The 15303-nt window shown below is 33.1% G+C and overlaps 1 pseudogene; it reads right to left on the bottom strand.

The window, feature by feature from the left end:
- Positions 1-14336: 14336 nt before the first annotated feature.
- Positions 14337-15088, bottom strand: LOC112481112 (annotated as a pseudogene).
- Positions 15089-15303: the final 215 nt, after the last annotated feature.

Genomic DNA, 15303 nt, shown 5'->3' on the forward strand with positions numbered 1-15303 from the left:
AAAATTGATTTCTATCTCTATACTTGAAAAATGCTCACTTTGTGAATAAGGATATAAATTTCACACTGTGGATTTGAAATCACAATAGACATCATAGATGTCAGAATTTGAAATATGGAGTCAATATTGAATATGTCTACAATGGACACAGGCAACTTGATTATTGCAGAAACTTATTCAGGCGAGTATTTTACAGGGGTGTGTATGTCGGGGTCAGGCCCATTCAGGATGACTTACTTATTACCTGATTTCTTACTCCTCTGCCAACCTTTGCACAGATAGTGCTTAGCACCAAGTTCATCCAGAAGGAATTTCATTAAATTTGTTAAATGATTGAAAATAATTTATTTTCGTTAAATTTGATATTACATTTGCACTTTTGGTGCATTGGATTTTTATAGCCATTCTCCTAGTGCATCATGAAACATGCTTATGTTTAAATTATTTATGATGACTGCACAGCTTCAAATTTCTAAGAGAATTCTATTTTGATGTAATGCAGTCTTTTAACAAAAGTGTCAGTTCTAAGCATTTCTAAGTATAGTTTTGATTTCATAATTCTGTAAGCCTTTACTTATAAATACATTAGCAAAAAAATAATTCCTGACATGCTTCAGTGTTAATGAAGGACCCAGAATGATATTCAGATCAATAGCACTGGGTCTATTTCACACTAATAGTCTGCTCAGGCTGCCATAACAAAATACTATAGATGGGGTGTCTTAATAACAAGTCCAAGATCAAGGTGCTGGGCAGTTTAGTTCCTAGTGAGGACTCTCTTCCTGCCTTTCAGCACCTGTGTCCTCACATTTTCTCAGTGTACACACACACACACACACACACACACACACACACACACACACACAACACATGCATGCACAGTGGGAGTGGGGGGAGAGAGCAGCATGAGAGCTCGTGTGCTAATCCCACCATAAAGGACCAACCTTCATGGCCTCTTCCAATCCTAATCATCTCTCAAAGGTCTTATCTTTAAATATCATCACATTGCGGGGCTAGTGCTTCACCATGGTTTTTTTTGGGGCGGGGGAGGATTGCAAACATTCAGTCCATAACACATGCACAGCTCATTTCTTGTTTATTGTTGCTTATCTATAGCCATATCACCACTCCGTCAAGTCAGCTTCTTTTGCCACTGACATTCTTGCTGATCCAAAAGGTGAGCTAAGAGAAACAACAACAAAAAAATATTATTGGTGAGTGAGGAGAATTAAATAAAAACGTAGTGGTGGAACGCATTAAGTTAGATCACTGTTGGGAGTAGGACTGATGAAGCGGTCAGAATGTTATTATTTTAACCCTTGGAAAAAAATTTAAAGTAAAATCCAAAAGCATATGAGGCTTAGTCAGACAAAGAATGGCAGTCAGTATGCTGAAGTGGTATCGTGATGCTTGCCAAGGGGCTTCTGGAGCATCCTGGCTGATGACACTGAAGCAGACACCAGCCTCAAGTATGGAAGGTCACGGATACCTACAGGGTTTCTCTGGGGTATATCAGAGATGTATGGGGCCTGAGGGCTAAGAGGTGTCTGTTCCTGTTGCCAGGGGGTATCTGCCCCTGAAGGATCCCAAGTCCGTATCTCTGTGTGGTTATTCACTGGTTATAATAGCCACAATACTCCTGTAACTGTTCTGTTTAAATAGTCTGGGCAAATGAAGCCAGAGAACATTCTTCTTAAACCCCTCCAATCATGTCACTCTGTTGGGATGTGGAGATAACTCATTAGCTGAGATTTCCTACCTTGACTCTGTAGTGATGACAAGGACATTGAGATCCTAGAGTGTGGGAAATAGTACATGTTACTTTAATATGATAATATAGTTAGTGAGTCAATGTTTCCACTAGATAAAACCTCTAGAAACCTGTGTCAGTCCTAATAGTTCCTCTAGACCTAAGAGGACACCAGAAAACATTTCTAATGCACTTTGTCAATCAAGATTTGAGTTTTCTTTCCCCAAAATATCATTTGTGCGTTATGGCACCAGAGACAGGCCAAACTTAAGACAAGAATCAAAGATTTAAGTTAGTGAGTCCTACCCTTGTGATATTTCCTAGAGCTGGTCTTTTTCTACTTGGTCATTCTGTTTCCGGAATTTAAAGCCTGCAGTGGAGGTTAGAAAAAGCTCCTGATAATTTAGCTACTGTGCTATTATCCACACTAATAATTACCTCCGTTAATGAGAGAGTCTTTGGCTCAGGAATCATGTATTATTCACCAGTGTATCTTAAGCATTTAGCATTTTAATGAATGGAATAATTATGGGTGAACTAGATTTTTCTAAAAACAGAGGCAAGATGGGTATTAAGAAGAAAGTTACCATATTCATAATGTATTCCTGCCTCAGATGAATGAAAAAACCGACCCTTTCAAAACTGAATTGGTGGTGTGCCAGGCTCACATCAAAGTTTCAGTGAGAAGGTTGTTTCCCCCTCTCATTTCTCTTTAGTTTGCTGGAACAGGATGATTCTAATAATAGTAACAGAAACCATATGTTGCAAGCTAATTAGAGTTTAAGAATTGTGATATATACTTTAATTTACACTAAAAATAATACTAGCAATAGCTAATATTTTTTGAGCACTTACTATGTGCCAGGCACTAAATGCTTTATATATAACAATTACTTAAACTATGTCAATCCCACATTGCTGATAAGGAAACTAAGGCACAGAGGGGAGGGCATGGACCCAAGATCACTCAGCTGGTAGGTGTGGAGTCAGATAATAAACTTTGGCCTAAGTGCTGGTTCTTAACCCTTTTTCAGTGTTATTTTCTGTGTGCTATGCTACCTTCAAGGCTGCCACTGCCCTTTTGGTGCTTTTGTACAAATTTAGAAAAAAGTGCATCTTCTTTAATAAAAAAAGTTACAAACATAAAGCCGTTCTTTAGGAGTTATGCCAATTGAATTATTAAACATAAAATAATAGATGTCTTGAATTCTTAATCAAACTTTGGAAAAATAGCCAGTGGGATATAAAAATTTATATCTTTCTTTCACAGAAATTAAATTACTTATGGCTGATTGAATGCTTACTTTCTCCAATATCTCTTCTTCTATAGAAATGATCCCTAGACTTGTACGACATCTCTTTTGTGACATTTTAGACCTTAAGGAGTTTATACATTTTAATTTTGAAGAAGATATTTTCTCCACTGGTGACTAATATTGGGAAAGTTAAATATGTCCTGAGAGCTATAAAAATATTTGGACATGTCTGATAAATTGTTGCTGAAACCACACACACACACACACACACTTGATTTTAGAATATATAATAGCTTTTAAAGCAAAGTCTGACCATACTATAAAGCTGTTATAAAGCATTTTAGAAAAATTATGGTAAGAACATTTAACATGAGATCTGCCCTCAACAAATTTTTAAATGTACAAATACAGTATTGTTTATGATAGGCACGAGGTTGTGCAGCAGATCTCCAGAGCTTAATCATCTCGCATAATCGAAACTTTATGCCTGTTGAGTAGCAATCCCCTCTCTCCCCTTATCTCAGTCCCCAGCAACCACCATTCTACTCTCTGTCTCTATGCATTTCACTATTTTGGATGCTTCATATACATGGGATGATGCAGTATTTGTCCTTCCATGAAATAACACTTAGCATAGTGTCCTCAAGTTTCATCCATGTTGTCTCGAAAGGCAGGATTTCCTTCTTTTTTAAGACTGAATTCATATACCACATTTTCTTTATTCATTCGTCCATTGGTGGACATTTAAATTGTTGTCACATCTTGATTATTGTTAATAATGCTGCAATGAACATGAAAGTGCAACTATTTCTTCTAGATGTAGATTTCAATTTTTTTTGGATAAATACTCAAGCAGGATTGCTGGTTTATATTGTAGTTCTGCTTTTAAGTTTTTGAGAAATCTCCATACCATTTTTCATAGCAACCACACCATTTTACATGCCCACCAACAGTGTATGTAGATTCCAGTGTCTCCACATTTTCACCAGCACTTATCTAATTTTTGGTAATGACCATCCTGACAAGTGTGAGGTAGTATTTCTTTGTGGTTTTGGTTTGCTTTTCTTTGACGATTAGTGATGTTGAGCATGAAAAGATGTACAACATTACTAATCACCAGGGAAATATAATATCTTAATGAGAGATATAATTGATTTTTAAAAATCGACTTAAAGTTATTGATATCACGAAGCTACCATATTCCTTACTATGGTCATCAATCAATATAAATTATATATTTTCCCAAAGTTACAGTAATTCACATTCATCATAATTTTCAAATTATATATGTCATCTGGAGGAGTACTTCTCAAATTATAGTATGCATCTGAATCCTTTGGAGATCACGTTAAAATGCAAATTCTAATTCAGTAAGTCTGGTGGGGCCTGAGATACTACAACTCTAAGAATCTCCCAGGTAACTAGTTTTTAGTTGATTTGACTAGTCCATGGACTATACTTTGATTAGTAAATATCTAGAACAATGGAAAGGTCATGATATTCTCTATTATAATAGCCTTTTAAAGATAACATTGTTATATTCAATATAAGAAAAATTGATTTTGAAATTTAGTTTTGGATCATAGCTGACTAATAGTGAGTATTGTGAGTGAAATAAAATTTCCTCTTTTTTTCTGGCAATTCAGTGTTGGAGAAGTTGATGTCAGAGTCAAGAAACTGAAATTGGTTCAATATCAATGATATAATATTAGTAAGCAGTATTGCTTCATGTTTCTTCAAAGAATTTATTTCTTTTGATTCTTTAAAGGACATTTATGACTGAATTTTGGTTCCCACACATTTTGTATATAGCATTAAATAATGTCTTTTGTAGCAGGAGGCTGCAATATTTATAGGAGTTTATTTTTGTACTGCCAGAATTTCCATAACAAAAAAAATCAAATGCCATGTTACATGAATGATTACATAGTAATCTATAATTGTGTCTAATACTTACTTTGTATGTTATTACTGGGAAATAAAGATTTGTTGTTACATAATGATTTATGTTATCAAGAAAGTATTTACAGGTTTAAGTTATCTGACTAATACTACTCTGATACAGCAAACAAATAGCAGATGTTATGACCTGCACTATATACGGCATCACATTTAACCTGTGCATTAAAACCAGTAGAAGACTTTTTGGCTCACACTTTTCAGATACTTACCTCTTAATATACTAGTGAGAAATGTAATTCCTTGTGAGAAACACAAGTTATTTTAGATGTTTGACTGACAAGGTCTTGATTATCAGACTTCTGTGTCCTCTTTGTCCGGGAGTTGTTGCAATATTCTGATTTTGTTAGAACAAGATATAGTACTACTATCTGCTAGAAAATTGTCATAATAAGTGGACAAAGTACCTGTTTTTGGAGTTAATAAATTATGATAAAAATACGACAGTGATTTAAAATGATAAAGCTATCTATGATATGAGTGTTGTCTTCTGAATATGGAGCCCTTGTGTAGTGCATAAATGAACAACCCTCTGTGGTAGTCCTGGCTGCCTCCTTCTGCCTATTTCCTTCAGGGCTATTTTCTCATGGTGTCCCATATCAGAACCACAGTTTTACTGGTTTCATTTCACCTGGCATTTCCACTCTACAAGTTAACCCCCAAAAGTCAGTTGTAGAGAACTAGATAGGACACTTGAATATAATGTAGTCACCACAAGCAGCAGTGCTAAGATCCATTTGGTTTCTATATGGAGCCCTCGTGGAGAGAGAGTTGATGTTTGTAGGTCAGCTTCTGAAGAGTAAGAAGGGGGATATATGAAGGTCTTTGCATTTGACAGCCAACTCATAGGTAGCAGACAGGGAACTTGTGTCTCATCCAATCACATGAGCAGATCCTACCACCTACCAGTACTCCATACAAAGGAAGTCAGTTGTAGAGTTTTTCTTTGCCTGAGGGCCACAACACCTAAACAAGTAGGCCACATTCGGTCTTAATTTCCATGTAACCTTGACTAGAAATTCATGTACATAACACAAGTGTTATGTTTGGAAAGGACCTGTGGAATCACCTAGTCCAACCTCCTTTCCAGAAAGGAATCTCCTTTCCAGCTTCCCTGACCATCTGCCTTCTGAGTGTTTCCAGTGATGACCTGCACAGTGGTCCACTTCCTTTTAGCCTATTTCAAGAGTCCAGGTCTAATTACTGGAAATCTTTATGTATTAGGTTATCTTAATTATCAATAAATCAATTACAAGTTTCTTGATAATTTCATTTGTTAAAATTATTTTTTTCTGGAACAGCACAGAATTTGATATTCTTCAAACATATTTATCAAAGCTGAATTTAAAGTCCACATATAGCTATAAAGAAAGGTATAGAGGCAGAATATAGGATTACAGAATTGGGAGAAATTATATAATAATTTATATTTTCTTCATTTATATCTTCCCCCACAGATGTTTAAGTATAGTATTCTCCTTGTGCACTTTAAATATCCAAAGAAAATGTCTTCTAGCATGTAAGATAACAGCTGAATTGCTATCCAAATGCCACTGAAAATAAAGGCTCTGTAGAATGTAACTGATTTTATAGAAATGTTCAAGTTCATTTAGTCTAATTAGCAGTAAAGACAATTAATATACACTGAATGCAGTGGATATTCATGGAATAATTAAGCAATTGTCTTCGGGGATTCCTCGTTGCAGATTTCTTTTCCAATTTGCCATGCCCTGTCCAAAGCTGCCTTTCTCCCTTCTTCTTTTGATTTCTGTTTTCACTTGAGATCAATAAAGATCCAGGCAGAATTTAAATTGTAAGGAGTCTTGAGGGAACTCTAACTCTATCCTTTCTTCTTCCCTTTTAACAAGGCCCATTTCTTTTTTTTCATGGAAGATTTGGGTTTAGTTTGAATATGTCGTGATTGTTGTGGTTCTACCGGAATGCTAACAAGAGTGAAATGAGGGTGCATGCTGGCTTCAGTTTTAGTGGTGAGCTGCACGTGGGTGGCTATGCCGCTGTGCACTGCTATGTGCTGAGTGGCTATATGATAATTGAGGGGTATCCTTGGTGGGAAGTATTATTGCCAAAGAGTGTAAAAAAGGAATAATGTATCCTACTAATGGCTGATGCCAACATGGTTTTGTAGGACAAGTGGATGTGCTTAGAGCAAGAGGGCACAGAGATCCAGGCCTGAGGTGCTATAATTAACTTGCCCCAAAAGTTTAATCTACCTCTCAAATGCATAATCCAGGATAATTCTCATGAGACATTTAGTAGGAAAGTTGGAATCATAGTGTAAGGAAATACTCATGGTTCTACTTTTTCTTTGATATTTCCTTTCAGCTCTCTGTGCCTATATATGGAAGCAAAATAAATATTAAGTGAATGTCTATAGAGGATTCTTTAAGGAGATGATCATGCTAAGAGAAAATCCCTACCTTCTAGTGATTTATAATCAAATTGAGAAACAAAGGATGAATTATATACAAAAACTTATTCAGGCTCAATATTTTTTCTGATAAAGCATAAAAAAGTGTGTAGGTGAGGGGAACTACACTAAAGAAAGTTTTATGTGCTTTACAATATATTTCAAATAATCTCAATTTTAAATATTGGGTCGCATAAACTCCATAAATTACCTAAATGTTCTGATGATGCCAGTTTTCTTTTAACCTTCAAACTCTGTTTTTCAGATGATCTTTTTCTCCTGAACTCTTGCCAGAACCTAATCAGATCATATATTCTTGTTTATAGGTAGAAAATTCTGATCACTATTAGTTCTAGTTTTAGCTTTTATACCAACTCGAGTGTGACCTTGAAAAATCTTCTTTAGTTCTATATTTATTGGCTTCCTAATCTGTAAAATAAACTGCTTGATATGGTTTATCTCTGAAGTACTTTGGGGTTCTAAAATGATTCTGATATTTAGGTATAGGTTAAACCCTTTTGGTCTTAGAGATTTCTTCATGGTGTCTATTCCTGATAATGCCAAATCTTGGACATGCATTTTTTTTCTTAAAAATGTTTTTTTTAACTAGAAAAGTAATTTATGTTAGACATAGAAAAATAAGAAAATTTAATGAGTGAAAAAGGCCCAAATGCCAGAATAACTGGGTAATCATATATGCTTCTCCTCCCACCTGTGCCTCATTCCAGTTCAGCCCAGGTAAGAGTCATGGTAATTGTGATGTGTCTGCACTTCCGAGGGGCTATCACCACACATGTATCATTATCGCGGGGCCTGTCGGTTGCCTGACCGGTGAGGGATCCAGAATCACATCCTTGAAGAGTTTACTTTCTAGGACCATTTCTTGTAATCTCATTAATTTTCTTTATTGTTTTCCTGTTTTCTAAGTCGTTGATTTCTGCTTTCACTTTTCTTCCTTCCTTCCTTCTGCTTTCTTTGGGTTTAATTTGCTCATTTTTTTTTTATAGTTTATTAATGTGGAAGCTTATATCATGGGTTTACATGCATCCCACAAATTTGGATATGTTATATTTTTGAAATTTTCACAGTTCAAAATATGTTGTTTAATATCCAAATATTAAACAACAATTAAGTTTTTGTTATTAGAATTCTTAGTTTAATTCTGTTGTAGTCAGAAAAATACTTTGTACGTTTCAATCTTTTTCTGTATATCAAAATGTTATGATAAAGAATATTGTTATTCTTTGTGAAAGACTTGTGGGCCATTAAAGAGAATGTTAATCTGTTGTTTTTGGGTGTAGTTTTCTATAAATGTCAATTAAGTCAAGTTGGCTTATAGTGGAATTCAAGTCTTTTATATCCTTACTCATTTGCTGTTTTATTCTACTGAAAGATGAGTACTGAAATTCTCAGTTATAATTTTGAATTTATCTCTTTCTCCATGCTATTCTATCCATTTTTGCTTCATGCATTTTAAAGCTCTGTTATTAGATGCATAAGCATTTAAGACTTTCTATCCTCTTAATAAATTGAGCTCCTTATTATCACAAAAGAAACCTATTTATCCCTGGTAATATTTTCTTTTCTGAAATTCACTTTTTCTGATAGTACTATAGTCATGCCACTTTTCTCATGACTAATTTTCACATGTTATATCTTTCCATCACTTTAACTTTAACCTATTAGTTTTTAATATTTAAAGTGGGTTTCTTATAGATATCATATAGTTGGGGCTTCATTTTCTATCTAATTTGGCAAGTTTTGCATTTTGATTGTGTTTAGACCATTTACATTTACTATAATTAGTGATATGGCTGGGTTTAAAACTACCACTTTGCTACTTGTTTTTTGTTTGTCTCCTCTGCTCTTTGTTCCTTTTTTCCTTTTTTTATGATTTCCTTTGGATTACTTGAATATTAAAAAAATTCCATTTTATTTTTAATAATAGTTCCTTAGCTATTTCTGTTTTATTTTTATCTTTTAGTTGTTCTTATAGAGATTACAATTACATCTTTAATTTTTCGCAGTCTATTTTCAAATACTATTATAACATTTCCCTTCTATTGTTAAGACCCTTACGAAAATATACTTCCGTTTCTTCCCACCCATCCTTGCTACCATTACTTTTATATTGGCTATAAACCACATAATCTCAGGTTGTTATTTTGCTTTAAAATGTCAGTGATCTTTTAAAGAGATTTAAAAATGGATAAAGTATGTTTTTGTTTATTCACATGTTTACCATTTAGTACTCTTTATTCTTTCGCATAGAGTGAAATTTTCCTCTGGTATAATTTTCCTTCTGCTTAAAGACATGTCTTTAACTGTTTGTTTGTTTTTGCAGTACAGGTGCTAGGGATAAATTCAACTTTTATTTTTCTGAAAAAGGCTTTATTTATCTTTCTTTTTGTTAGATTTTTTTTTTTTTTTTTCTGGCTGAAGAATTCTAGGAGACAATTTTTTTCTTTTAGTAGTATAATGTCTCTCCATTGTCTTCTGGTTTGAATAGTTTTTGATAAGTATGCCGTCATTTCAATCCTTGCTCCTTTATATATAATGCGTCTTTTTTCCTCCTGACTGTTTTTATGATCTTATCAATGGTTGTTTTGCAATTTAATTTTGATATGCCTTGTCATTGTTTTATTTATATTTCTTTTGATTGGCATTCATTGAACTTGGATCTATGGATATGAGGCAGGACAGGGCAAATTTCGCCTGAGTGGGCCTGCACCGAGAGAGAGGGTTCTTTTAGCACAAGAAAGAATTCAAATGCAGCCAAAGTTAGAGTCAAAAGGAAAGTTTATTAGAGAAGGGGAAAAGCAAAGACAAGAGAAAACCAAGACAAGAAGCCAAGACAAGAAAAAAAGCCCTGAGGGTGGGGGAATCCAGTTTATATACTGTTCTTAGTTTCTGTGAATTATAGCTTAAAAACATTACTCATTTTCCTTTGATATGAACATACAGTGAGAAAGGATAAGTGTATGTAGTGTGAAAAGGTAAGAATATGTAGTGTGAAAGGCCTGCTGGCAATTGGCAATTCTTAGCCTTTGATCCATAGGTTCCCTCTGATTTTAACCATAGGGAGTGAATGATTTTATTTTGTGTTCTGTGGGGCTCAAAGACTGTTTTCCCTTCACAGTATGAGAAAAATGGTTTGCTAACAATCCCAGCAGAAATCTTCCTTTGTTCTGCAGGTTTCCTGTAGATTGGCTGCAGGGCTGGTCAGCTTATTGCAGTCTCTGAATATAGCTTGATTTAACATTTTAGTTCTCTTGCCTCCTACCTACATCAGATTTGTATATTATTTCATAAAATTTCAAAGAGACCATTATTTATTTAAAGTTTTTTCTGTTCACTGTCTCTCTTCTCTTGTACCACTACATATGTTAGAATGCCTGATATTGTTCCACAGATTTTTTTTTTTAGTTTTTTTATGTTCATTTTAGTTTCTATGACTATGTCCTCAGATCTGCTGATCTTTTTTTTCTTTTGCAGTACCTAATATGATGTTGATTTCATCTAGTGTATTTTAAATTTTAAATATATTTTTTATAGTTTGGTCTGGGTCTTTTTTTTCCCCATATCTTCCATTTTTCTCCTTGGCATGCCTATATTTTTTCTCCCTTCTTGAAATATGAAGCATTTTTAACATCCTGGTCCACTAGTTCTTTTGTTTCTGTTACTGAGTTTGTTACTATTGATTGACATTTCATCTTGTTATATATTATAGTTTCCTGCTTTTTGCAGTCCTGGCAATTTTTTATTGGATGCCAGACATTGTAAATTGTAGATTTCTAGTGCTAGATTTAGTTTTTCTTTTAATACTATTGGATTTTATTTTGTGTTCAGTAAATAACTTTGTATCAGTTGGTATGTCCTGAGGTCTGCTTTTAATTTTGTTAGGCCTTTAATATAAAGCTAATGTAGCTCTATTACTAGGCAATACACTTTTGCAGATTTTACTCGATGCTTTATTTATTACAAGATCTTTCCACTCTGGCTGGTAGGAACACAAACTATTTCCAGCCTTGTGTGATCAGGAAATTGTTCTGGCCACTCCCTTCCAGGGGCTTTTCTCTACCGAACGGTTATCTCAGCTATAGACTCAAAAGGACCCTTCTGCAGATTTCTAGAGCTCTCTTTTTGTGCAACTCCCTCCTCTCCTATACTTTGCCCTACAAATTCTAGCTGTCTTGATCTTCCTGCGCTCTCATTTCTATCTTCTCAGTTTAGCAAGACTGCCCAGCTATGTTGTAACTCCCCACTCTTATCCCCCTCAATATAGCCTGGTAACCGCCTCCCAGGATATCAACTTTAGCAATAATGGGGCTCATCTTGCTTGTTTCTCTTCTTTCATGGATCACGGTCCTGTCTTGCTGTTACTCTGAAAATTGTTATTTTACTTATTTTCTTTGATTTTCTAGTTGTTTATGGTCAGACGTTGTTTATGGTAAATCTGATATGTTACTCCATCTTGGCTACTAACAACATCTATATTTCTTCAGAAGTATATGATTTCTGATAAATTGTGTTGATTAGAGAATATGCTCTATTACTTAAGTCTTTTGTAATTGTCGAGGCTTGTTTTAGAGCCTTTATGGTTTTTGTCTATGATTTATCAATTATAATTATCAAAAAGGTATTTTATGAGTCACAGTATGATTATAAATTTGTTTATTTCTCCTTATCATCCTGTAACATTTTGCTTTTTATACTTAGAGTTTATAGTCTTAGAGTTATTCAAATTATGTTATTAGTTTATATTGAATTTAATATTGCTCTATCTTTTTGGTGGATCAAAACTTCCAAACTATAAGTGACCACCTTTATGACTAGTAATGCTTTTTGCCCTTAAAGGCTATTTTGTCTGGTATTAATATAACATTTTTATTCTCATAACATTTTTTTATTCTGTCACTTTCAAACTCGTGCTGTATGGTTTAAATAATTGTTTTATATATCACATGTCATATATATGATATATAAATGTGTGTGTATATATATGTGTGATCTGGTACTTTTTACCTTTTTACCTTTTAATTGAAACACTTAGCTCATTTATATTCAATATAATTACTGATGTATTAATTTTAAATCTAATTCTTATTTTCTTTCTATTTGTTTTATTTGTTCTGTGTTCCTTTTTTCCTTTTTTGACTTTTATTTTTAATGCTAATTATTTCATTATAAAATTTTATGTAAAATAAAAATATAATTGCAAAGTATATCGATTAAAGGATTAAAGAATTTTTTTTGGCCTTTATCTTTATTTATTTTTAATTAAGTTTATTGGGGTAACATTGACTAATACAATTATATAATTTTCAAGTGTACATTATAATTTGATATCTATATATTCTATTGTCTTTACCACCCAAAGTCCAGTTTCTAAAGTAAATTTATTTATTTTTATTTTATATTTTTATTATTTATTATTATTTATGCCTACAAGGGTCAGACGGGATCATGCTTGTTCAGGGTGGCATGGCCATATACCATGGATTGTGGCTCCACTGGGGCATGAACCCAGGACCTTCTGCGTGTAAAGCAGACGTGCTGACCGCTACACTATGGAATCATGTCCTCTAAAGTAAATTTAAATAGAGCCAAACAAGATATTAATGTTGGCAAGTTAACCATTTACTTTTTCATATGAAAAAGTAAAAAATTTTTTTCACATTTTATGAATTTATTCATATTTTAGATCTATGTTGCTTGAGTTGTCACTAACTTATTTTTAGACTTAAAATAATTTTCATTAAACTTATGTAGGCTATGAAATATTAAATATTTTTTAAAGAATCATAAATGCAAACAGATTCTAAAACTTAAGAATTTTCAAATAATCACAAATGATTAATGAAATATTTTCCATATTTAACAAATCTAAAAATCTAGACTCTAAAATCTATCTGGAAATGACTAGCCAAACACTAAGTGCCTTAAATAAAATCTAGTTTCTAAGAAGGTATATAAAGCATAAATAATAGTTGAAATAATAGAAGTTTTCCTGCACAAATGAATTTTGTCAATTACTTTTAAAAACAAGGAAGGTGCAATTCCTCAGATTCTTCTTATTCAATGCTAGCACTTACAAGGACTTTTTAACACCCTCGAGGGCAAAAATATTCTTATTTTTAGGATTTTATTTTATGAATTTACAAAAATTTATATTCTAAAAGCTTCTAGAGAGGAGTTTCTAATATCAGTACATTTTAAAATTCAAATGTAAATAATTATATCTGGAGATCACTACTAACTTAAAAGAGAGTAATAGTTTATAGGAAATTCCCAAAAGAACTCAGGCTTTAGCTTTTATCAATAAACTCTTAAAATCATTGTTCTGAAGAAAAACTTACACTGCTAGACTACTGTACTCACTTTCCTTGCTCATTTAATATGAGGTTTTGTAGTCATTCAGTGGTGAATCATTTTTATTTGGATGACATTTTCTAAACATATATAGATGCCAGGCAAGGGATTAAATATCTACTTATATCTAAATAATTTCAAACTAGAATTGAAACATGAATTAGGGTTTTATTTAACTTGACAAAGTTAACTGTTGGCAATGTATACATCATTTTTCTAAAATTGTGTTCAAATTTCGTACATCCAGCTCTTAATAAAAGTGACTTCAATTTGACCTTCATGCATTAAAACTATAATCAAACCCCAAATCTCACTTTGATAAATAATCATTCTATGAAAATAGTGACTCACAAATTGGCTATTTCTTCTCCATTTCTGTAAAAAAAATTAGTAATAAAACATAAAAAATATATATAATATATAGAAAGATTTTCTTTAAAAATTACTGCCTTAGAAGTGCACAAAGAATATTTTGTTTTGGAATTATTTCTTCTAAGAAACTAGCTATATTATAAATAATCATGTATATTTTTTATATTGTTTCTTATCAAAATTTTCTGTGATTCATCTATTACAGTTTTAGCTGATAACCTGGAAGACAGAAAGAATAAGCATTTTTATTACTCAATTATTTTTAGTTTCTTCTACTTTGCTTTCAGAACAAGAGGCAGTGAAATTTTAAAGACTATCACACATATAGTGGAAATAAAGTTAAACTGCAGAATGTTGATGCACACAAAAACAGATATACAAATTTTAAGATTTTGATGACAGAAGCAAGTAGTCCTGCAGTCAGTATAAATTGATGGTGAAAGATTAATTGAGATCTTTGATTGTGATCACAAAGAAAAACTCAGAATAAATAATGCAAGTAGAGAACATCTGAGGCACCTACAGAAGTTTGTTCCTCTGTAATTTTATAAACATAGTGGAAGATGCTTCAATCAGAGTCTAAATCTTTGATTCATTTGCTGGTTATCTTTAACTTCCTTGATTCTTTTATGAATGTAACAAAGCACTTTGGTGAGGAATCCTGCCACCAGACTTTATGTTGCCTCTTTATGTCACGCTTTGCCATTAAATCTTTAATCTCTTCAGGAATAACCTAATTTGCTGCTGTGACTAGCTCATATTTTTTATCTTTACTTTATGAGGAATTAAAATCAGAAGGAGCATCTCCAGGGTCTCATAAGGAGTCTCCATATCTGCTATACTTTTCCAGGATATAAGAAATGACTATCTTGAATATGATGTGCTTATCATAGCAAGTTTGTTGAAATGATTTATGAATAATTGAGGCATTCCTCATATCATCATAGCATTTATGTGTTAAAAAAAAAACCCAGAATCTTTGAATGTTTGCTTTTCCCAGCAAATTGATTTAGTATCAACTCTGATAGCTAGAGACTATGGAGGCCCCAGATTCTTAATAGAGAAACTGTGGTCAGGCAACCATCCTTAAGTCCTGTGAACTCACAACTTCTGGCCTTCTTGACTTTCAGTTGATTTTTAAATCATTTTTTCCTGCTGTTTTTTAG

Source organism: Pteropus alecto, unplaced genomic scaffold, assembly GCF_000325575.1.
Source record: "Pteropus alecto unplaced genomic scaffold, ASM32557v1 scaffold104, whole genome shotgun sequence".
NCBI classification, from domain to species: domain Eukaryota; kingdom Metazoa; phylum Chordata; class Mammalia; order Chiroptera; family Pteropodidae; genus Pteropus; species Pteropus alecto.